The 25,591-nt window shown below is 34.5% G+C and overlaps 1 long non-coding RNA gene across 1 annotated transcript; it reads left to right on the top strand.

The window, feature by feature from the left end:
• Nucleotides 1-1,598: 1,598 nt before the first annotated feature.
• LOC120170989 lies at nt 1,599-2,604 on the top strand. Its single transcript, XR_005520834.1, has 2 exons — nt 1,599-1,894; nt 1,990-2,604. It is a non-coding gene; the product is annotated as an uncharacterized LOC120170989 (long non-coding RNA).
• The last annotated feature ends 22,987 nt before the right edge of the window (nt 2,605-25,591 follow it).

A 25,591-nucleotide genomic window follows, 5' to 3' on the forward strand; every position in this document is an offset into this window, starting at 1 on the left:
CTAGTCAATTAACTAGTTGTCTTCGCAATTAATCTTACAAGTTCGAATTTAATTTAATTTAAGATCCCTTCGGATAATATTCTTTGAATTTTAGTAATGAGAAATGAAAATATTTAATTATTTCCTATCGAGAAGAAAATACCTCTCATGCCTTAAAGCAGTCAATTCTCACTCCAATCGAAATAAGGAAACATTACTATTTCATTCAAAAATTCATTATTAACTTCAAATGCATGAATAATGATAAAAATAAAAAAAAATATTTAAATAATTAAATATGAATTACTAATCTTTTTAAAAAAAGAATAAGGATGTTCAATTATTTAAAGACATCGAGATCAGACCTTTTATAAGTTCAAACGATATTTTCTCGACGAATTTAAATAGACAAACATTTTTTTTTCTCTCATTCTCAAATTCTAGGTGTGGTCAATTTTTATGATTTCACTTGATAGGATACAATTTCGTTTTTAAAATTGTCGGAAATAACTTTCTTATGCTTCAAGATAGTCACTTCACAACAATCGTAAAATGAAATGGTATAGCCTTTATTCCAATTATTTGTACATACTAATTTCTTGGATATGTAGATGCCTTCTTCAATTAGTTGTAAGTATTTGTTTTTGCATGTTTACATACGTATGAGTATGCGAATGAATTACTTCTAAATTGCATGACATCACTTTCGTATAATATGTATGATATCCTCATGAGCATAACTTCATCTGATCAAATAATTAACGAAACCTACATGTTATTTAAGCACATTAAGGTAGTTATAATATCTTAAATTTGACTAAAGGTAAGTGTATACACAAAAAATTATTGTAAGGCGATAAATGTACCTAAGCTAATTTATGGGATAGTTAAAGGAAAAATTATTATACCAAGTTTAATAAAAGAGTGACAATGATTAGAGCATGTTTAACAATCCCTAATTTAAATGATGCATTATAATATATGCACGATGTTCACAAGAAGCCCAAGAAAAGCACACATAAATATTCATGGCAATATGTACATAAATATAACGGTGGACCCAAATATAAAAATGCAAACATGGCAGACCTAAAATGGAAGAAATGGAAAATAAGTGAATTTAAAAAAACATATGACCAAATTAAAAGGAACTGCAAATCTAATTTTACCAATAAATACTACGAAATAAAGCACAAAAGTCCTATCTTTCAGGCACTAGAGCCAAAATAATCCCAAAATAGGCGTTGGACTAAAATGCGAATCACGAAATGACACGTTGAATGTATAAATAGTATGAAATACAAACAAGCAACATATACTAAAATGAAACATGCAAAAATTTAGAGGCCAAATGTCTAAAACAACATAAATTAAAGAAAATAATACTTGGGACTGGACTGGAATATGCGTAAAATATAGAGACAAAATTACAAATATGAAAACCTTGATATGAGGACTAAAATAAATTAAAATGAAAATTTGCATGGCCCATAAAGTGAATAAACCATCACCGTTAGACACAGGTTGCCGTAACTTCCGAAACGCTGTCGTTTTGGAAGTGATATGAATATGATATTTTGGGTAAAGAAAAAAACTAGCTCATTTGAATCAGTCCCCTTTTTTTTTCTAAAGCTCGTCATTTTCTCTCAACTCCCCAACCTTCTCTCTTTTCTTATTTCGTTCTCTTTCCTTAAACCAACGACACCATGGTCGTCTCCCTTTAATTGGCAGCTCCGACTAGGAGCCTAAAACTTCCTACACCACTCTCGCTTCTCTTCCCGACCCTTAAAACCGACCAAACCCGATGAGATACTCCTCAAAACTCCCCAAATAAAATCCAAGAAACAGATTACCTTCGGCTTAGGGGGTTTTTACTCCAAAAGATGACGGCGATGCCCCTTTTCCAATGGGAAAGGTAAGATCTTTGCCTTTCATCACTCTTTTTCCCCTTTTTTTGGGTATTTGGATGCTCACTCAAATAAAAAAGGGACCTTTTCTTTTGTTTTTCAGTTGCTGAAGAGAAAAATAACTTTTTTTTGGTTTTGTGTTGCTGTTGGAAAGGTGATATCTTTTTTTAATGAGGTTCCTCCCACTTTTTCTGCTCTTTTCTTGCCGTTATATCCCCTCTGCCTCTTTTTTTATTTATTTTTTCCCTGATATTTTCCTTGTTTGCATGCGAGGGACTGTTGGAGTTTTGCTTCGGGGTGGCTCTGCCATTGTTGAGGGAGTATGGAAGGGGAATACACAACCGTTGTAGGTGCTCAGGTGCAACAGAGACAGACGCGTGAACGTGTGGGGGACCAAGGCATGAGCACATGGGCTGGGCGAGAGAGGTTCTGGTGTGTGGGAGCATAAGAGGCGAGCGTGCATCGCGTGCGTTGGAATAACAAATAGTTGGAATCCTTGATTGGAAACTGAGCCTTTGGATCATTGATTGGATCTAACGCTTGACGTTTTGCGACGGTGGTAGTAGTTGGTGTTAAACCCTAAACTTGGATGCTGGTATGAATCATTAGATCCTTACTCTGGGTCTTCATATTAAGGTCATTTGTATTTGGTTTTGTAATTAGGGTCTGCAAATGACATTGATAAAGATTAGTGCAAATTAAATTAGTATTTTATGTATGTAAATATATTTGATTTAATTATTTATATATATTCATAGACTCGCATATAATATATATTTATACGTATATAATATAAACACACACTCATACCTTCATATATATATATATATATATATATAATGTTATATATGTACATATACATAAATATAAGTAATGATATAACCATATAATAAATGATAATGATGTATATGTATAAACACACCCATGCATAAGACACATATATATTCACACATAATAATATATACTCGCACCCACTATATATAACATATTATATATTAATTAACTTACATATATATTTAATAGAAATTATTAACCTAGAACACTAAACATTAATTAATAGTATCATATGTGAGTATATATATACACGAAATCCCAGTTGCCCCTCTTTGCTTATTATTGTGTAAGTAAAAATAGGCAAAGACGAATAGATACGAATTTTGTTCAGTTGTTACCAGTTCAAAAAGGTAATTCGCTCCATTGCAATTTCAGGGTAAGTCGGATGTAATATGCCCCATTGTTTTTCTAGGTAATCAGATCTGAAAATTTTTTATTCACTTCGTTGCTCTTCAGGGAAGGTTGAATCGAAGTCGATTTGCTTCATTGCTCTTTAGGAAGACCAAATCTGAAAGAAGAATCTGGTCCACTACTCTTTAGGGGAGATAGACATGAAAAAATTTGATCCACTTCACTGTTCTTCAGAGAATGTTGAATCAAAGTAGATTTATTTCGCTGCTATTCAGGAAGATCAAATCTAAAAGAAGAAGAATATGTTCCTCTTTTTAGGGTAATTAGATCTTGAAAATTTTTGATTCACTTCACTTCTCTTCGGGGAAGGTTGAATCAAACTTAATTTGATTCTCTTCTCCTCAAGAAGATCGAATCTGAAATTTAAACATTATCACTTATTAGTGTATGTTTGACAATTTGAAAACATCTTACCTGAAGGTTTAGAACTTAGGAGGATCTTTGAAAATCAATTTCTCCTTTGGAAAATCATCTTGCAACCACCAAATATGGGAATCTGCCCTTACTCGAGTGCCATTTGAACCTCCCCTTTTTGGGACTTTGAATTGGTTACTTTTATCTTAAGGTTTCAACATCTTCAACCTTCAACGTTATTTTGGAAGACCTGTAAATACTCACTTGCATTTATTATCATGCCTTTTATGAATGTCGTGATCCTATTTATGCCTAAAATGTGTGAAATAATGCAATTTTAATGTATTTTCTTTTTCAAATAAGAACCCTCTTTCGTTGGTCGTCTTATGACTCGGTCAATCTTGGGCACAAAAATCATGACTAATTCACCCCAATTGACAGTCTTGATCATATACTCTTTGATTGGATATGACTTTGGTTTTGTTCCTTCTTGAAATCCGACATTATTCATGACCAACTACTTGATTAGTGATAAACGTCTTGGATTATCTCCAACTTGATGAAACCTTTTATGTACTCCAAGGTTTTAATTTCCTGTAACCTATCACTATACAAGCCTCATGCTAAAACCATTGTCAGCTTTAGAACACCTGCACTTTCCAAAACTTTTTGTACAATAATACACGATGATCCCATGTTTTTCAAGTTAAACTACATGTTTTTAATTTCAAAGTAAGAAGCTTGTAAAAGGGAGTTAACAAGAAAATGACCTCTTTTTATTGATATAAATGTAAAGAGTTTTTTTTTGTAAATACATGGCAAACTTTTAACTAAAAAAAGTGGAGTACGTGTCCCCAGATATCAATAATATGAATGCTTTTGAACTGCCATGCCGTAGAGTGACTTAAGTGTAGCTTATGTTAAAGGGATCTTGAGAATTGTGACAATGCATAAGGGTGTGACGTTCCCTCTAGATTACCAAATATTCAGATGTTGGATGCTATAAACTAGTATTGAATCTAGTATGCCATCAATTTTTTATGGTTTTTTAATCGAGACTATTAAATCTCCAGTCTCAACCCTGATCACCATTTCACATTACCGTTCAAATAAGGAGCCCTTTCAACTTCAAAATTAATTCAGAACCTCCACCACATATAAATCCTGAATTTAAATGACACTCAAGCCACCCTTTGCAGGTTTTCAACTTGAGACCTCATTTAGTTTCAAGATGTCCTTTATGAATTTTCAACATATGGTCCTTCCCAATTTGGCATCCATTTTCCTTAGAAATCTTTTTGAATATGAAGGATCATTCTAAGACCATCTTTCCCTTGTGAAACTCTCGTGGGTGAATTTTCTTATATGTGCTCGTATCATGCATTTTTGGTACATTTGGCCATGACAAATAGCTTTCAATCTTTTTTCTTTGATCAAATTCAATTGGTCGTACCTAGCTCGTACCTATTCTGCCTCATCTAGTTTCACCTTTGAAAAAACTCAAACTCAGGGGATCTCTACTTCAATATGTAACATAGCTTCTATCATATAGGTCAAAGAAAATAGAGTTGCCCCAATTAACATCCGCACCGAAGTTTGATAAGCAAATAGAGAAATTGTAACTTCTCATGCCAGTCTTTATAAGTCTCAGTCATCTTCTCTATAAGGCTTTTGATGTTCTTATTAGCTGACTCTACTACCCCATTCATCTTCGAGCGATAAGTAGTGGCATTATAATGCTTTATTTTGATCTTCTCACAGACTGATTCTATCATCTTATTTTTTAGGTTCAAGGAATTTTCGAAAATGATTTTTTTCGGTAAACCATAACGACAAATGATCTCTTTCTTTAGGAACTTACAGACTGTTGACTGAGTGACATTTGTATAGGAAGTCGCTTTGACCTATTTATTGAAGTAGTCTATTGCTACCAAGATGAAATGATGACCATTTGAAGCCTTGGGAAAAAATTTGTCCAATGACATCATGCCCCACATAAGAACAACCACGAAGTTGTCATTATGTGTAATTAATGAAGATGGGTATGGATCTTATCTCTAAAAATCTGGCACCTGTGACATTTTCTGGCATAATTAACCCAATCAGTCTCTATTGTCGACCAATAATACCAAAATCTCATTATTTATCGAGCCATTGCATGTCCATTGGCATGGGTACCACACCCCCTTATGCACTTCGTCGAGAATTATTTTAGCTTTCTTAGCATCAACACACCTGAACAGAACCTGATCTGGACTTTTCTTGTACAAGATCTCACCATCAAGCATATACCCTGCAACCATCCTTCTAATAGTTCTTTTGTCATCTCAGTTGCCTGCACATGGTAACTTTGATATATGATATATTGCAAGATATTATAATACCAGGGATTTCCATCTTTCTCCTATTCGATGTTATAGTAATGGGTTGGATACTCATAAGTCTACATCTCAATGGGCATAATATTTGAGTGTTCGTCTATCTTAAATGTTGATGCCAAAGTAGCCAAGGCATCTTCTATTTGATTCTCTTCTCTAGGGAGGTAATTGAATGTTACTTCTTCAAATTGTTCGATAATCTTTATGACCAATTTGTGGTATTCCATCAACTTGGGATCTTTTGTTTCCCACTCTCCCCCGAGTTGATAAATTACTAGAGCTGAATTCCCATATACTTTGAGTGTTTTTATTTTACGTTCAATACCATCTCTCATACCTAAAACACAAGCTTCATACTCGACCATATTATTTGTGCAATCAAAATTCAATCGACTGGTGAAAAGATAATGTTATCCATTCGGTGAGACCAAAATTGCACTAATTCCTTGCCCCAAGGCATTTGAAGTACCATCAAAGTTCAACTTCCAATGTTCACTAGTAGACATAATTGTTTTCTCTACTAAAATAGCCATTAGATCTTCATCTGGGAAATAAAAAATCAACGGCTCATATTTTTCAGAAGCCCTACTTGCAGTAAAATCTACTTTGGCGACCCCTTTAACTATTTTTTGACTTACGTATTGAATATCAAACTTTGACAATAAACTTCTATCATCAACGTGTTTTTCCTCTGTCTTGGCCTTTATAATCATATCATCAACATAAACTTCTATTTTTTATGCATCATGTCATAAAACATTGTTACCATGTCTCTCTGGTATGTTTCCCTTGCATTCTTCAGCCTAAACGACATCACCTTGTAGCAAAACATGCCCCATGTTGTGATAAATTTAGTTTTTTTCATATCTCTAGTGTTCATCTTTATTTGATTGTAGCAAGAGAACCCATCCATAAACGAAAACAGGGAATTTCTAGTAATATTGTCCACCAGTGTTTCTATGTGTGGCAAAGGAAAATTATCCTTCGGGCTCGCCCTATTGAGATCTTTGTAGTCAACGCACATACAAACCTTTCCATCCTTCTTTGGTACTAGGATAATATTTTCCACCCATTCATGGTATTTGGTCACCTTAAGGAAACCATCATCGAATTGCTTCTTTACTTCTTCTTTAATTTCTAGCAGTATCTCAGGTCTCATCCTTCTAAGATTTTGTTGCACATGTCTATATTTTGGCTTTATCGGTAACTTTTGTACCACCAATTCTGTGTTCAAACATGGCATGTATTCATATGACCAAGCAAATACATCTTTGTACTCTCAAAGCAATTCAATCAAATTTTGTCGTCCCTCGGCAGATAAGGTGGTGCCAATCTTAACTTCTTTTGTATCTTCATTTTATCCCAGATTCAAAGTTTTAATGGACTCTTTATGAAGCAAAATCTGCTTATCCTCCATTTCCACCATTTTTAATAGTTCAGAAGGTAAATTACATTCCTCATCATTATCACAATCCTCGATTTCCCCTTGACATATGGGCAGCTCGAAACCAATCTCTGGGTCAATGTCATCAACATTCACGTTATTGATATCTGAGGTCCTGAAAGAATAACAAATGAGAAGATATATATACATATACAGGAGAATCTATCCCATATCAAGATAAATAGAAAGAAATAATAATATATAAATAATAACGAATGAAGAAATGCATGGGAGAATGTTTTCCACTTTGTAAATTAATAGAAATTCATCTTTCATTGAAAATTAAAAACAAATAGATTAATCCTTTACATAAGATCACCCATTTACCCGAGTTTAGACAACAGGGAAAGTTCTTGTATATTACTCTGAAAAAGTTTTGTAAACTACATGTAACTCTTCTACATTCCAATTATTTAGCACGAAGCATGGTGGGGTGGGATAGATTCCTACAACCATTCATTCCTCAGTCTTATCACCCAATATCACATTAATGCCCATATCTTTCAGTGCATCCTCGACGATGGATTTCTTGACTTGCTGACTATCCTGGAACATATAACCCTCATACACAAAGGTATCATACAGTGGTGGGAAAGTCATCGGCTCCCAATTGAAGTCCTCTACAACTAACATCGCTCTTATCCTCTTTTGGCTCTTTTGGATTCCCTTCAATTTTCCCTCAAGGTTGGTTGATATACAAGGCCAAATCGATCCCTTTTGATGGTGGAAAAGCGGGATTGATAGGTCCCTGCAAACGGCTCCCTTACCCTTTTACATCCTTGGCTCCGCTTCTCAGAGTTAGCTTGAGTTCCATTCGGGTGCAGTTGGACAGTCTAGACTTGGGCATCTTTCTTCTCTCAACCACGAAAGTTGCATTGACAAACTCCAGGATCTAAAAGAATACTCCATAACTTTCTCATTTACTTCAACATAAGGGGAAGTAGTGGAAACATAAGCAATAATGTTTTCCTCAGCGTTAATGCATACCAGCCTCCCCTCAATCACAAACTTTAGCTTTTAGTGCAGCATGGATGGAACTGCACCTTCATGATAAATCCAAGTCCAATAGGCAATTGTAGGTAGGTATGATGTCTATGATAAGAAACTCGACCTTATAGGTAGATGGGCCAATAGTTAAAGGGATGTCAATCTTCTCTAGCACTTATCTCTTCGTTTCATCGAATGCTTGAATGACACTTTACCAGCTTCTCATGTGTGTACTATTAACAGGTAACTTCTTTAGGGTTACCAACGGAATCACATTTAGTGTAGAGCCATTGTCAACTAGTACTAGAGATAAAACATGCACCTTGCACCTAATAGTGATATGTAGAGCTTTGTGGATGTCAATCATCCCATTCGGGATCTTGTCATCGAAAAAGGAAATAAATTTATCAACTTGAATATTTGCAACCAATCTATATAGCTTATCCAATGGTATATCCTTTAGCACGAAAGTCTAATTCAAGACTTTCAACATAGCGTCTCGGTATGCCTCAGAGTTCAATAGAAGATCAAGTACCGAGGTACGAGTAGGTAGCTTTAGTAGCTATTCAACAATCCTATATTCGACGTGTTTTAAAATTTTGAGAAATTCCACAACCTCATTTTTTGTCACTAGTTCGTTAATGATTGCTCATCCTCTTTCATAAATAAGTCAACTTTCTTTCCTCTATCAGTGACTGATCTCTTCTCAGGTTTTTTGGGTTGATTGGGAGAGTAGCATCTTCTACTCCTGGTGAAATGGCCTACTTCACCCACTTCTTCATTATCTTTCTCTACCTCTTTCATATTGCACTCATATTTCCATGAAACCTGTTTGTTTTCCTTATAAGGGAATGGAGATGGGGGCATGATTACCAGCTTAAAAGTTACTTTTTCTACCATATGAGTTTTTGGTGTGATGACTAGAGGGAAATTGGTATTATAAACTCTGCTAGAAGAACCCTCATATGCACACATGTTTGCCTCTTCTTCTTCGATGACTTCTTTGTAAAATTTGTCTCTTTGTAGTTCATTATTCTTTGCACCAAAGCTCAAAACTCATAATAGTCTTGTATAGTGTGTCCATTGCAATTGTGATATTCGCATACATTCTCATTCTTAACTCATTCAGTTAATAGATTAGGGACCAATAGGCCTGCCTTAATCATTTGACCCCATATCCAGTGCATTAGTGACTTTACCTTACTCACCTTTGTTATGACCTTCTTTCCTCTTTCCTTAGTAACTGCATTAATTTTTGTACCTACATTGTTTGGTAGTGGGTTTTGGGTCACGTTTGGTTGCTCACTATCGCCAAAACTTATGACGTTCTTTTTCCTTAACCTTTGGACAATTTTCTTAAAGGCAGTGCAATATTGAATGTCCAGAAACCCCTGCATGATACTCACATTGGACACTAATATCATACCATTTATGGTAGGGAGGTTGTAGAGGTGACATATGGTAAGGTGACACCACATATATCATATAAGATTTAGAACAACTCCTTCTAGGACATAGAGATCAGATCAAACTGAAGCTTCTCCTTTTCCCATTAGCTCCCTTACCCCATGCTTAGCAAAATTCTGTGTAGATGACCTTGTTTCTTGAGGTCAAGACACAATGATGTTATTGGAATCATATTTCCGCACCTTGTTGACCTCATTATCTTTCTTCATCATCGGTGGTTTATTGTTGGACTCACCTCCATCGAGTCCCCCACTCCTAATTACCATCTCAATCATCTCCCTACCTTTGACCAATTCAACAAAACTCTTAGATGAATTTCATATGAGGTGGCTAATGAAAGAGCTCTTAAAGTGTTTATAAAGAGCATGTTTATCTCTTCTTCTTCGAGCGGCGGATGGACTTGTACAACCACGTCTTTCAACTTTGAGTATACTATTTGAAGCTCTCATTGGATCTCTTTTCTATACTTTGCAGCATAATTTGATTGGGCCTCACATCTTTCACATGCTTATATTGCTCAAGAAAAGCTTTGGTCAAATTTTTTCACTACTTGATATGAACCCTACTCAGCTAATTGTACCATCAAATAGCGAAACTTGTTAAATTCTCCTGGAAGCAATGGATCAATAGTTGATCATTCCCTATGTAACCATTCATTTTCCTATAGAACATTGTGATGTGGACAGAGGGGCATCTCATGCCATCAATTTTCTCAAAGTTAAGAACTTTGAACTTTGGAGGTACACTAAGTCGGGAACCAGACTCAACTCCTTGGCATCGATTCTATACACACTAGTATCTTCCTTCATAGCCCTAATTTCCCCTTCTAGTTGTTTCCACTTTCTTCTAACTGTTTATTTTTCTCTAACCTAGTTTCTTCATCAAAATCTAGGACTTGGGGATGCTAATGTTCTTCCTGGTGTGAGCTAGATCAAGAATATAAGTTTATATAGTCACCATTTGGATTAATGTGCATATTCCCTGTATGAATAAGGGTTTTTTAGAGTGTATGGGAATGATTCAAGGTGAACCCAGGTGGGCAGAGTGGTCCATCAGTCACAGTTTCAGGTATCAGGCCATATCTATGCTCGGGATTCTTTCCTCCAAGTAGACTAGAGAACTTAACAAACATCTCTCTATGGTCATTTAACATATCTTATTAAATCTTTCTCATGTTTTCTTGTATCACTTGCTGAGTTTTCTCAATCTAGATGATTTTGTCATCCATTACCTTTTTCCTGGTGTTGTACGGATGCTTGGAAGTTCTCAGTATTCTACCACGCAATTTTTTTTATTAAGGTTATATTTTATTAATGAATATGAAAAAAATATGAATATGAATGAATAGAATGTAATGCAAAATATAGAATGCAATACGGATGCAAAAATGCAAGGTGTTGATTCTATAACGATTCCTTAAAACAACTTTTTTATATTAGAAATGAAGTTTGATTACAAGGTTTAAACATGTCATATATAGATCTGCACTATTTCCCCTAATTACTATGTGTCCAAGTAGATCCAAAATCCTCTAGGCTTCTTCAGTCTTGGGTTCCAATCATTCGCTCACAGTAGCAGCTTCATGTGCTAAGTTGATAAAGTACTAAGCCACTCATTGAGCATGTTCCATGTAGCTAGCAATGAGGTCATCCCTTTGTTTAACTCTCCACTGATCCTACTCCCAACGATGCACCACTGTATAACTCATCATAAAGGGCTATCGGAAGTTCACTTGTTTTCTCTAAAAATCTTGAACATAGTCTCAAGTTCATTCACATGCTTCTTTCAACCTCCCCACGACTCAAGCTACCTTCTCAGCTTCGGTATCGTCATAACATTGACTATAAACACAAGATATTTCCTTTTAGCTTCTCATTTTGGGCTCGACTCTCTTAAAGTTGTTGCTCTAATGCAATTTTTCTTTTGAAAGTATCTTCACCTGATGTCTGCTCTGCTTAAGATATTCCTTGCTTTCCCCAGCTTCTCTCTTCAATCTTGCTACTTATTGCCTCCACTCAGTAGGTGACTTACTAGAGCTAGTGACCATATGAACTTTTACCACTCGTTGGTATAACAATTGAAGATCCTTAATATCCAATCTGAGTTGTCTTTCTATTTTTTCAACTCGGTCAGCTTAGCCTTTTTGGATATCAATCTCCATTACTTTTTGGTATTCCTTATCCTCAATCTTTTGTAATATTTCATTCCACTGCTTTCTTTCAGCTTTAAAATCACGGTTGGCTAATTTTAGCTGAGATGGTATAACTCTAAAATATTCTTCCTTATCCATTGCTTGTATTCTTGTGAAAGCTTCAGATCAAAAGTGAAGAGATTTACTCGACGAGTCTACTTCTATGCTTCATCAACCCCTCTGACTTGATCCATACTACCTGGAAACCAATAATAGAGCGTATCCCACGAAACCTCATATGCATGGAAAAAGAACCCAATCTCACTCTCCACACCTATAAAGTATTCTGAAGAGATATTACACAAATCACACCACAATATGTCTCCATCTTGGATATCTTTGAAGATGACCATCCATTTTTCCTCAGTGAAACCACCATGCCACTCACAGGAAAGGAAATCTTTCAAAGGTGAAAACCTTCTAGAAACACTCATCCATGCGCCCTCTCAACCTATTTGAAACGATTAAGGATCCAAACTAGCAAAAGTGGTGTACACACTATGAAGATCCTTTCCCATCTCATCTGCAAGAGTTTAAGGACAAAATGTTTCGACCAAAGTAAATGGAACATAATCCACATGCTTGTCCAGTCTTTCGAATAAATCAACCAATGACACATCAATATGCCCCAAGACCTTTGTGAATATGACTAGCCCATAAATACCCAAAGCAAACAAGTCTATCTTCTTTCTCTTATCGGGATGACGATCAATTACTTCTCTAAGAGTAGTCCATGTGATGCATTCACTATCTCATTTCTTCTTAATGCTTCTTACGACCCATTCTTTACTTATTTTAGTCATCAAAAGTAGTTTCCTTTTGAAAGATTGAGTGTTTGGCGGTTTGGTGTACACCCTGTATATTTGGAATCTCGGACAGCAAATCAAAGCATGATACTCCTCAATGGTAGGTGTTAGATCCACTCGGCCAAAAGTAAAGCAACTATAGGCGGGGTTCCAGAACTGCGCAAGAGCTCTAAACAGATTTTGGTCAATTGGGATGTCTAGGAGATAGGAAATATCACTATAGAGCAGATAGAACAACTGCTTATCAACTATTTCCCATCTTCCCCATATCTTTTTTCAGCTCGCTCAAATCATTTTGACGGACATTGATGTGGGTGTAACCAAACAAATCTGACATGCACCCAGGCTGTAAGCTATCTCTATTGGTGACTTGGGACTGCTCGGATCATCTCAGGACATCTTCATTATCTTCTACCTCTTGTTGGACCCTTTGTTCCATATTACTAGCCTTCTATATGGACAATGATAATGGATCGACACCATGGAATCAATAGTGAAATGCAAAAAGGAAAACAAAATAAAATAAAAAGGCAAAATAAAATTAGTCAATAATCATAAAGAAATCAATCGGGTATAATATAGTTTGTCAATAAAACCTACTCTCACATGTTGGCTACCCAATTATGCTTTAGCATATCCTACCCAAACATGATTTCTACCTATATGTTTTGGTTAACATAAAAATCCTAACCTCATACCATCTAGTTCGCATGCTTATTCAGAAAAAATAAATATAATCACATGATCTCTAGTTCTCATACATTTATCCGGAAAGAAAAATTATACTATAAAAATTAAAAGACTCAAAAGAATTTTTCCTTGTATACCCTCCTCACGGGAGTCTTAAGGTTTGGGTTAGTTCTACCTAGGTTTGGGTTCTATGTTCACTATATACTAGATTTGGCTCTAAAGTAAAAGGTTATCAAATTGTCATTATCAGTGCCCCTTGGGCTTCCATACCCTCAATCTTGGCCCATCACAGGCTTTTGGATTGAGTTCAATTCGAGGGAACACACCTTCTTATGTCTATACGGAGGTGAAAACTATTACGATGAGCATAAGGAGTGAGCCCTAGCACGATACACTATCCCATACGAAGGTGAAAACCACAAGAGGGAGTAGTTTCTCACTCCTACTTAAACAGGACGGAGCGGGGTTTTAGCTCATGTTATGATAATGCAAGTGCATAGTGTTGAGGAAAAGCTAAAAAACACACAATACACGAAACTCATTTCTCAATTCCCTTAAAGACACATTTAATCTTAAAAATTAGCAAACAAATCAGTCTAAATTATTTAGTGGTTAATCAAATTTCAAACAACAAATTTATTTTAACCAAACAAAGGATCAAGAATTAAATTAGAACGAACTTGTAATTTTCATTGCAAAAACAATTAACTAATTTACTATTGGCCTGACTCTAAAAAAAAGTCCCCAGTGGAGTAGCCAAGCTGTCGAAACAGTTTCTTTTCTTTAAAAAAACAACAGATTTAATTTTTAATTAAGTGTGATTTAAAAAAAATCTCGTCTCAATTAATTTGGTGTTTCCTTTTAAAAGTTAAAAAAATAGTTCGAGGAGTCGCCACCAATATTTGATTAGGGTGTGATTGGGCACCCAAAACGGTTGTCATTTGTCGTAATCGTCCCTTAAGCTCAGAATGAGTCTCGAATTATTTGTGAAAAATTCAATTTTTGTAAAAGAAATATTTTGGAGTCGCCATCGTCATCTTGAGTTAGGTAGGTCGAATATCTAAAAATTGTCTTTAAAAGAGTTTTTAAGAAAACATCATTTTAAAAGATAAACAAGTCTACGTGTAACCATAAATTTATTTTTTTAATAAAATAAAAAGGGTTCGAGGTCGATTACGCGTGGGGAAGCATAAGCACCCCCACAACGCCAAAAATTGGTACTTCATCAATTATAAATTGTCTCTAATAGTGGAAATCTAAGAATTAAAATATAAATTTAAATTACGATCCTATTATTCTAAATTCAACCATACAATTTTTATTTATCGAAAAAATCAAAGGAGAAATAAAAAATATTTCAAAACTTCCAATCGAAGAGAAAATAATCTCTAAAATACTTTATGACGTATATTTCTCTTTCCAACTGAAATAAAAAGAACATAATAATTTCTCTCAAGAATTCAATATTAAATAATTTGATTCGACCAAAAATAAAAAAAACCAATTAATCCAATTAAAAATTTAATTAGAAAAGATAAAGAATGTTCAATTATTTAAAAAAGATCAAGACCAAATCCCTAATAAAAATTAGACGAATTATCTCGATAAGTTTAAATAAAAGAACATTCAATTTTCCCTTTAATCTTGATTAGTTTTAAGCATACTCGATTTTTTTGGTTCTTCTAATAGAGTATTTATTTATTTTAAAATACCAAAATAGAACATCTAGTTACTTTAAGACGATCATTTCTTAATATTTTAAAATAAATAAATATTATCTTTAATTCAATTATGAAATCGGTTGAGTTATGCTTATGACGCTTTCATATACATTAGAAATGTTTAAATCTATATGCACAAACAAATTTATATGGAAAAGGATGAAAATTAAGTATTGGTGAATTAGATGTAATATTAAAATCTATCTACTATGAATATAAACAAATAAATATAACCATATTTTAGAGCTTAAATATATTAGACAAAGTTAACAAATATTTTAAAAAATTAATTATTCATGTTAGATGATAAAGGTTTGGACTTTAATGGAAAACATATATACACAATAAAAAGCAAAGACCAAAAATAAGTATCACAAATATAAATGCTTAAATAAAATAAAATCATAAATAAACATAAGGACCAAAATGCAAGATAACAAAATAAGACATTCAATGTGATAAAAATATAAAACATGTATGTATATATATATATATATATATATTCATGGAACTAAAATAAAATAAACAGAAAATAAAATGCAATGATTAAAGGATTTAGATTAAAGTTCTAAAAAATAAAGGACAAAAATAAAAATAGAAAATTAAAGTAATGAAATTAGAGGACTGAAATTAAATAAATAAAAAGTAAAGGACAAAAAATTAAATGTGCATAAAATTAAATAACAAAATTAAAAGAGCAATAAAAATAAAATGTTAGTGTTAATTTTTAATATTTAACTCAGACCGTAAATAATGTGAGTCGCACCCCAGGGCGGGTCATCGCAAAGTCATACTATGGTTCAAACATAAAATAAATAAATAAATAATAAGCTAGTGGTTAGTGGTTACCGGTTAATGGTTAGATGTTAATAGAGTTCCGACCATAATAATGTGGATCGTACCCCAGATCGGGTCACCACAAGTTCGATTTGAATAATAACAATAAATAAACAAATATAACATTGGTTAAAATAAAAGAAAATAAAAATTAGTGGTTAATTTGAAATAAATAAAAGCATAATTAACTAATTAAATTAAAATGAAACAAAACAGAGGTTCAAAATTATAAAAATAAAACAAAATAATATATAGTGTCTAATATGTAAAAACACACATAACTTAGGAGATTATTTCGTGATTTTTCTTTAAATTAAATGACTAGAATAAAAAAAGACTCTAAACAGCTGAGGACTTAAGAGTAAATTAACCCTGGAATAGTGACTAAAATGCAAATAGATGCATAAAGTATGAGGACCTAAATGTAATTAACCCTTAATTTTGGTGACAAAAGCATAAAGTACACTAGAAATGAAGGACCTGATGCATGATTTACCCAAAAGTTTAAAACAAACCCCCTCCTTATTCTTTTCAATAGCATGTGAAAAAAAAATCCCCCTCTTTTTCATCTCTCTCAACTCTCTCCCCCTTTCTTCTTCATGCGTGCGCTCGAGAATCCAAGAAACCCAAGGTCACCTCTCGCCGATGTCGGTCACCAAAGTGGTGACCTTTTGACCTCCGACCGATACCCCAAACCAAGGTAATCGACCACTCTCTCTCTACTCTCCTTTAATTTTTTATTTTGCCTTAAAATCTAAATAATGTTTAAATATAAAAATAAAAAAAATATATAATGCTTTCTATCTCTATATTCAAAAATGTATGTGAAAGCTTACATAAAATTAATAAAAAAAATGATTGTTGATTGATTTTGTGGTTGTTGTATGTGCTGCTTTGTTGCTGAGTTGGTGTTATGTGGAGTGTTGGAGATGGCAGGGGGCTACAGTTGAGTTGGTGGTGGCAGGGCGTGGCAGGGCATGGCTAGGGATAAAAAATTGGTGATTACATCATTTTAATAAAAGTAAATTTAATTTTATTAATATTACGTCTTAGGTCTACATACTAAAAAAATTTGTGTTCGGGAGTCGATTACACGTGGGGAAGGAATAGCACCCCCACAACGCCCTAAATTGGTACCTAGTCGATTGATTAGTTGTCTTTGTAATGAATCTTACAAGTTCGAATTTAATTTTAAGATCCCTTCAGATAATATTCTTTGAATTTTAGGATGAGAAGCGATAATATTTAATTATTTCCTATCGAGAAGAAAATACATCTCATTCCTTAAAGCAGTCAATTCTCACTCCAATCGAAGTAAGGAAATATTACTATTTCATTCTAAAATTCATTATTAACTTAAATTTTGAATGCATGAATAATGATAAAATAAAAAATTAATTAAATATGAATTACCAATCCTTTTAAAAAAAGGAATAAGGATGTTCAATTATTTAAAGACATTGAGATCGGACCTTTTATAAGTTCTAACGATCTTTTCTCTACAAATTTAAAAAGACGAACATTTCTTTTTATCTCGTTCCCAAATTTTAGGTGTGGTCAATTTTTAGGATTTACTTGATAGGATACAATTTCATTTTTAAATTGTCGGAAGTAACTTTCTCATGCCTTAAGACCTTCACTTCACAACAATCATAAAATGAAATGATATATCCTTTATTCCAATTATTTAATCAGGTGAAGTTATGCTCATGAGGGTATCATACATATTATAAAAAAATGATGTCATGTAATTTAGAAGTAATTCATTTGCATACTCATACATACGTAAACATGTAAACATGCAAAAACAAATATTTACAACTAATTGAATAAGACATCTACATATCCAAGAAATTAGCATATATAAATTAACGAATCCTACATGTTATTTAGGCACATTAAGGTAGTTATAATATCTTAAATTTGACTAAAGGTAAGTGTATACACAAAAATTTAAGGTATGGCGATAAATGTACCTAAAGCTAATTTATGAGATAGTTAAAGGAAAACTTATTATACTAAGTTTAATAAAAGAGTGACAATGATTTAATCATGTTTACCAATTCCTAATTTAAATGATGCATTATAATATATGCACAATGTTCACAACAAGACCAAGAAAAGCACACATAAATATTCATGACAATATGTACATAAATATAATGGTGGACCCAAATATAAAAATGCAAACATGGTAGGCCTAAAATGGAAAATAAGTGAATTTAAAAAAAACATATGAATAAATTAAAAGGAACTGTAAATCTAAGGTTGTGATAGTAAATTTTACCAATAAATACAAGGACATAAAGCACAAAAGTCCTATCTTTCAAGCACTAGAGTCATAATAATCCCAAAACAGGCATTGGAATGAAATGTGAATCACGAAAATGACGTGTTGAATGTATAAATAGTACAAAATACAAACAAACAAGCAACATGGACTAAAATGAAACATGCAAAAACTTAGAGGCCAAATGTCTAAAACAACATAAATTAAAGAAAATAATACTTGAAACTAGAATGAAATACGTGAAAAATATAGAGACAAAATTAGAAACATGAAAACCTTGATTTGAGGACTAAAATGAATTAAAAGAAAACTTACGTGGCTCACGCAGTGAATAACCCATCCCCATCATACACGGGTTGCCCTAACTCCCGAAACGTTGTAGTTTTGGCAGTGATATGAATATGATATTTTGGGTAAAGAAAACAAACGTAGCTCATTTGAATCATCCCCTTTTTACCTAAAGCTCGTCGTTTTTTTCAACTCCCCTACCTTCTCTCTTTTCTTCTTTCATTCTCTTCTCTTAAACCAATGACCACTATGGTCGTCACCCTTTAGTAACTTTGACGAGGAGCCTAAAACCTCCTACAACACTCTCGCTTCTCTTCCCGACCTTTAAAATCGATCAAGCCCGATGAGACACTCCTCAAAACTCCCCAAAGAAAATCCAATATACAAATTACCTTTGACTTAAGGGGTTTTTACTCCAGAAGATAACGATGTCGCCCCTTTTCTGACAGGGAAAGTAAGATCTTTGCCTTTAAAAGCTCTTTTCCCCCTTTTTTGGGTATTTGGATGCTCACTCATATAAAAAAAATAGACCCTTTCTTTTGTTTCTCGGTTGTTGAAGAGAAAAAATATTTCTTTTTTCTTTTGGTTTTGTGTTGTTGATGGAAAAGGTGATCTCTTTTTTTATGAGGTTCCTCTCTCTTTTCCTGATCTTTTCTTGTCGTTATATCCCCTATGTCCATTTTTTATGTCTTCTTTTATTTTCCTTGTTTTCATGCGAGGGACTGTTGGAGTTTTGCGTTGGGGTAGCTCTGCCATTGTCAAAGGAGTGTGGTAGGGGAACATATATTCGTTGCAGGTGCTCGGGAATAACAGAGGCAGCCATGTGAATGTGTGGGGGACCAATGCGTGAACGCGTGGGCTGGACGAGAGAGGTTTTGGTGCGTAGGAGCTTAGGAGGCGCGCGTGCATCGCATGCATAAGAATATCAAACAGTTGGAATCTTTGATTTGAATGAGTCGTAGGATCATTGATCGGATCCAACGGTTAACGTTTTGCAACGACGGCGGTAGCTGGTATTAGGGTAGACCCTAAACTTAGACGTTGATTTAAACCATTAGATCCTTCTCACATCAAAGGGTTAGTGTTTGGTGGCGCTATGACCCAAAATAGCAGCTAAGTTTTTTCTTTTTAACACGTGGGCCTCCTTACTATGGGTCTTCATATTCGAGTTATTTGTATTTGGTTTAGTAATTAGGGTCTACAAATGAAATTGATAAAGATTAGAGCATTTTAAATTAGTATTTTATGTATATAAATATATTTGATTTAATTATTATATATGTTCATAGACTCGCATATAATATATATTTATATGTATATAATATAAACATACACTCATACCTTCATATATATAATATTATATATGCACACATACATAAATATAAGTCATTATATAACCATATAATAAATGATAATGATGTATATGTATAGTATTAGGAAGTGAGTAAAGAAAGCAGAAAGTATTAATGATTCATCGATTACAATTCAAGAACTGTGTTTATATACAACACAAATAACTCAACAGAATAACCACTCTTAACAGCAAGCTCAATAGCTTCCTAACTTCCTCCAAACGGCTACTGCCAACATGACACGTTCATCATGGCAAGAAGGACTTGCTTCATACTGCTAATATTCCCCCATCTCCTTCTCGTCTTCTGAATTAGACTTGATGAACACATATTTTGGATCAAAATTCTTCAAATGTAGTTCTGGCGAGTGGCTTAGTGAATCCATCTGCTATTTGATGCATAGCTGGAACATAACTAACGCTTAGCAGGTCTACTGCTACTTTCTTACGCATAAAGTGGACATCAAGGTCAACGTGCTTAGACTGAGCATGGTATAATGGATTCGCGTTCATGGCCACAGCACTGGTGTTGTCACACCATACTACTGGCTTGTGACTCTGATGAATGCCAAGATCAGACAGTAATGCTTGAACCCATGTTATATCAGTAGTTGTGTCTGCTACACTCTTATATTCAGCCTCCATCGTGGATCGAGAGACTGTTCTTTGTTTTTTAGCACCAAGTAACGAGACACTTGCCAAGGAATACCCCATATACAATGATAGACCGCCTGCCATCAATGCTGGCAACCCAATCTGCATTAGCAAAGGCAGTTATATCGACCAGCTTGTGAGAATAAAAGCCCAAAATTAAGTATTACTGATAGCTAGCGCAGTATTCTTTTCACTACAACAAAGTGAGTCTCTCTTGGTGAATGTATATGTTGAGTAACTTGTCCCACACTGAATGAAATATAAGGTCTTTTGTGGAAAAAATATAGTATTGAACCAACTATACTTCTGTATTTGCTAGCATTCTGAATTAATCACTTTCTTCATGAGAGAGTTTAGGAGATACGACCATAGGTGTAGCACAGCTTGCTACATTCAACATACCAGTTTTCTCCAGTTGTTCTAGGATGTATTTTCTTTAACTCAGCACAAATGAGTTCTTGCGATGTTTGACCTCAATTCCTAGGAAGAAGCTTAACTCCCCTAGGTCCTTTAGTGAAAATCGACTTAGTAACATCGAAACAACCTTCTCTATAGTATTGGTATTTTGTCATGTAATGACTATATCATCCACGTAAACTAGCACATAGGTATAGTTATCATCAACTTGCTGAATAAGCAAGGACGAGTCTGCTCAGGACATTATAAACCCCATTTGCAGTATATTCTCCTTAAGTTTGACATGCCAGTTGTGGGGTGCTTGTCGAAGCCCATAAAGTGTCTTTTTGAGTTTACACACCAGGTGTTGATTGCAATCATCTTCTTACTCGAACCCAGGGGGTTGTTGCATGTACACCTCCTCGAATAGATCTCCATTAAGGAAGGCATTATTGATGTCAATATTTCGAAGTTCTCATCCATTAGAGATTGCTACAACTAATATTGTATTGAACGTTGAAAATCGAACTACAGGATTGAAGGTGTCTTTGAAGTCCTGGCCTAGAACCTGTGAGAACCCTTTTGCCACCAAGCGTACTTTATACCAATTTACTAATCCATCAGGGTTGTATTTAACATGAAAATGCCATTTACATTCCACATTCATTATGTCTTTAAGGAGTCTAACTAATGTCCATGTATCATTATTAATTAGGGCTTTGTACTCTTCATGTACTGCTGCAGCCCAGTGAGGGGATCGAAGAACAGCATCAATTGTATTAGGAATATCATCATCATTCATAATACTTGAAAATACCTTAGAGTTTAAAATTCTATATCGACTACGAGTTATCATATGATGAACCCGAGTCTGAGAAGTATCAGCAGGTTCAGATACGGTAGGAACATTAGCATCTGGCTCAAGAATATTACCTTGTGTATCATTATCTGGCATACTACCAGCATTTGCACCCATATCAACTTCTGCATCAGGTGCAGCCTCTGCTGAGTCAGTAACATCATATGCATGTTGTACGATGTCATCTGGAATATGCTGAGGTCCATCATTGCTTGTCTCTAGCACATTGGGAACCACTGCACTATCATCCTCTTCATGCACATTAGTTGTATTAGGCAAGTGCTATGGAGATTGACAACAGGAGTTTCTGAATGTTGTAACAATTCAAAATGACTGAGTATTTGGATTGATTGCAGAATCTAGGGGAACACAGCTTCCTTTCCCTGTAAATAGAAAGATAGATTTGTTAAACACAACATGACGAGAAACATATACTCGTTCATCGTGTGCCAAACATTGAAAGCCTTTGTGCTGAGGGCTAACTCCAAAATAAGTGCACTCTTGTGATCTGAAGGATAATTTGTGTTTTTGAAACATTCTCAGGTGAGGGAAGCATTGGCAGCCAAAGACCTTCATCATAGAATACTTGGGTTTCTTGCCAAACAGTTTTTCAAAAGGTGACATATCTTGTAATACTTTAGTTGGCAGGCGATTAATTAAATGTATAGCAGAAGTAACTGATTCATTGAAAGGTAGTTTATAGTTTTTGCCTACGTGGCATGCAACACATTCTCTATTTACACGAGGATGAATTTTTACACCTAGTTCATAAGCTATTTTTTGATAAAGTCTCAGCAGCTGGATGACCAAGCCGCAATGCCATAGTTCATCTAATCGAGAATGTGCAACATGAACCTCTAGGGGTTTATCCATGGAAAACAAATACATGCCATCAGTTTCTTCTCCTTGAAGTAGTAACATTCAAGTTACATCATCGATTTGCGTGAAACGCAATGAAGACATCATTGTCCTTAGCAAGCTTTGAAATCGAAAGCAAATTCTTGGTTATTTGTGGCACATGCAACAAATCATTCAAGAAAAGTACAAGTGAGGAGGTATTTACGTGAGCATGGCCAACCAAAGCACCATCAAGAGGCATACCATTCCCAATTAAAAGCTTACCTGTACCATGATATTCAGAATAATTCAGAACCTTATTGGCATCTGCAGTAACATGATGTGTGGCCCCTATGTCAACCACCCAATGCTCAGATTGCATAGACATTGTGTGAGCTTGTGGTTGATCACCTGCAATTGAGCCATTTCTTTTCTTGGCACAACATTCACAGCCATCATTAGTAGATGAACTTGTAAAGCTTCTAGAAGGAGAAACAACTTTGTAATCAGATTGGTATTGACCTTGATGAGAAGAAGTGACACAGGAGAAGTCTTTGTCAAATCTGTGCCAACATCGATCAACAAGGTGGCCAACTTTTCTACAAAGTTGACATTGAAATCTGGATATGCCTCGACCTCTACCATTGGTTCATCGATTGTAAGAGTAACTAGATCGTTGATTAGAACTAAGAAGTATTTCTTACTTCACCTTGTGCAACATTCGCACTCATAGGCAAGGTTTCAAACTGGTCATCAAAGCTGGATAATTGCATTTCTACATCAATTACATAGTGGAGATGTTGTCTAAAGATAGAGTTTCCCTCATGGATGTGATGATCGCCATGAAAGGTTGTTACTCTCGAGGAAGTACTTTCAAAATGCTGGCTATTTGTTCAACTTGAGGAACAGTACTACCAAATGAGGCTAGAGCATCGCATAACTTCTTGATACGGGTAAGGTAAGCTCGCATACTGTCACATCCTTTTTTTATGGATTGAAGTTTGTAGTGAAGGCTCATAACTACTGTTGTTGAGCGATTTGCAAAGAAATGAAGGACAGTATTCCAAACGGATGCAGCCGTTTCAGCGCCTAGAAATTGGGGAAGGAGGTGTGGGCTGATTGTGGATAGTAACCATGAGGCTAAGGCACTGTTTGAGCCACGAAATCTTTATACTCATCATTGGCACGAATAGTTCCATCATCATCAACAATAGTCTCCGGCGGAGTCACTGCTGCTCCTGTAAGCAGTCGTTCTAAACGATGACTTCGAATGGTGAGAAGGATCTATTGCTTCCAAAGAAGGAAATTTATCTCATCTAGCACCACATTTACCTTCTTGTTGGTAAATGTTTTCGATCCCGTGGTGAACTCCATCAGGAACTGCTCAGGTAACGGAAGTCGATCTTGAAACCCCAATATCAATGACGAATGATACCATATTAGGAAGTGAGTAAAGAAAGCAGAAAGTGTTTATTGATTCATCGATTACAATACAAGAACTGTGTTTATATACAACACAAGTAACTCAACAAAATAACCACTCTTAACAACAAGCTCAACAGCTTCCTAACTGCTTAACTTCCTCTAAACGCCTACTGCCAGCATGGCACGTTTATCATGGCAAGCATGACTTGCTTCATATTGCTAATATATAGACACGCATGCATGAGACACACACACATATATATATATTCACACATAATAATAATATATACCCGCACCCACTATATACAACATATTATATATTAATTAACTTACATATATATTTAATAGCAATTATTAACCTAGAACACCAAACATTAATTAATAGTATCATATGTGAGTATATATATATATATAACTCAAACGAAACCCCTGCGTATTTACACTTATATCATAATATCAAATGAATATACAATTCAAACAATTATGGATCATATTTTATCATATTACAGTCAGTAGATTAACTTCCAGCTCAAACGACCATCATTTTTTCACGAAAAATGACGAGTTTGAAGTAAATGAATAATCGGGTTATCATTTTGTAACTTTTAATAGTTAGGGACTCAATAAAATAATATCCTATAGTTGAAAGACCATTTGTTTACTTTATCCCAAAAAATAAATAGATATAATTGAATTCTACAATTAATTAGGAAAACTTTTAAATCGTAGAAACAATGAAGGGTCTTGGAAAAAGAAAACCCAAATAATGTATAAATGCATGCAAGGAAAGCTAACTCTTGTTCGTATTCTGACTTTTATGATTCAATGTATGTTTCATTATAAAACAAAATCAATGTCCAAAATTATATGTAAATTTCAAATAACATTGGGTTAGGATAGGGAGCACACCTAGGGATGGGCCCAAGAGTCAAACTCGATAGGTTTCGATCGGATCTAATTTTGTTGGGTCATTTAAAAAAATCGAGTTCGGATTGGGTTATGTTTTTTAGAGAATGTGTTCGGATTAGGTCAGGTTCAGATTTAGAGTTAAAAATATCTATCCAACCTGAAAAATAATGCAATTATATTATACATATTTAGGGATATTTGTAATAATACACCTCTCTATTTTATTTTTTCAATTAGATCCTTATTTTTATTGAATAAATTAATATTTTTTATAAATATATTTGTTTCGGCTCAGATTCAAATTTTATCTCAAAAAGACGGGTCGGGTTCGATTTCGAGTCAAGTGAAGTCACCCTAAACCCAAATTGAGTATGGTTTCAAATGGAGGGGACATATTTTTTAGGTCAGGTCGGGTTGGCCAAAAATTTGATCCAACCCAACCCATGGCCATCCTAAACACACCCACTAATTAAAGGATAATATTCTAATCTTTATTAAATACATTAAAAATTTGACTTAATTATCTACATGGTTCTTGTACCGGCACTACCCTCAATTTTGTATCTAATTTTGTAA

This window comes from Hibiscus syriacus, unplaced genomic scaffold (assembly GCF_006381635.1).
Source record: "Hibiscus syriacus cultivar Baekdansim isolate YM2019G1 unplaced genomic scaffold, ASM638163v2 tig00111806_pilon, whole genome shotgun sequence".
Lineage (NCBI taxonomy): Eukaryota > Viridiplantae > Streptophyta > Magnoliopsida > Malvales > Malvaceae > Hibiscus > Hibiscus syriacus.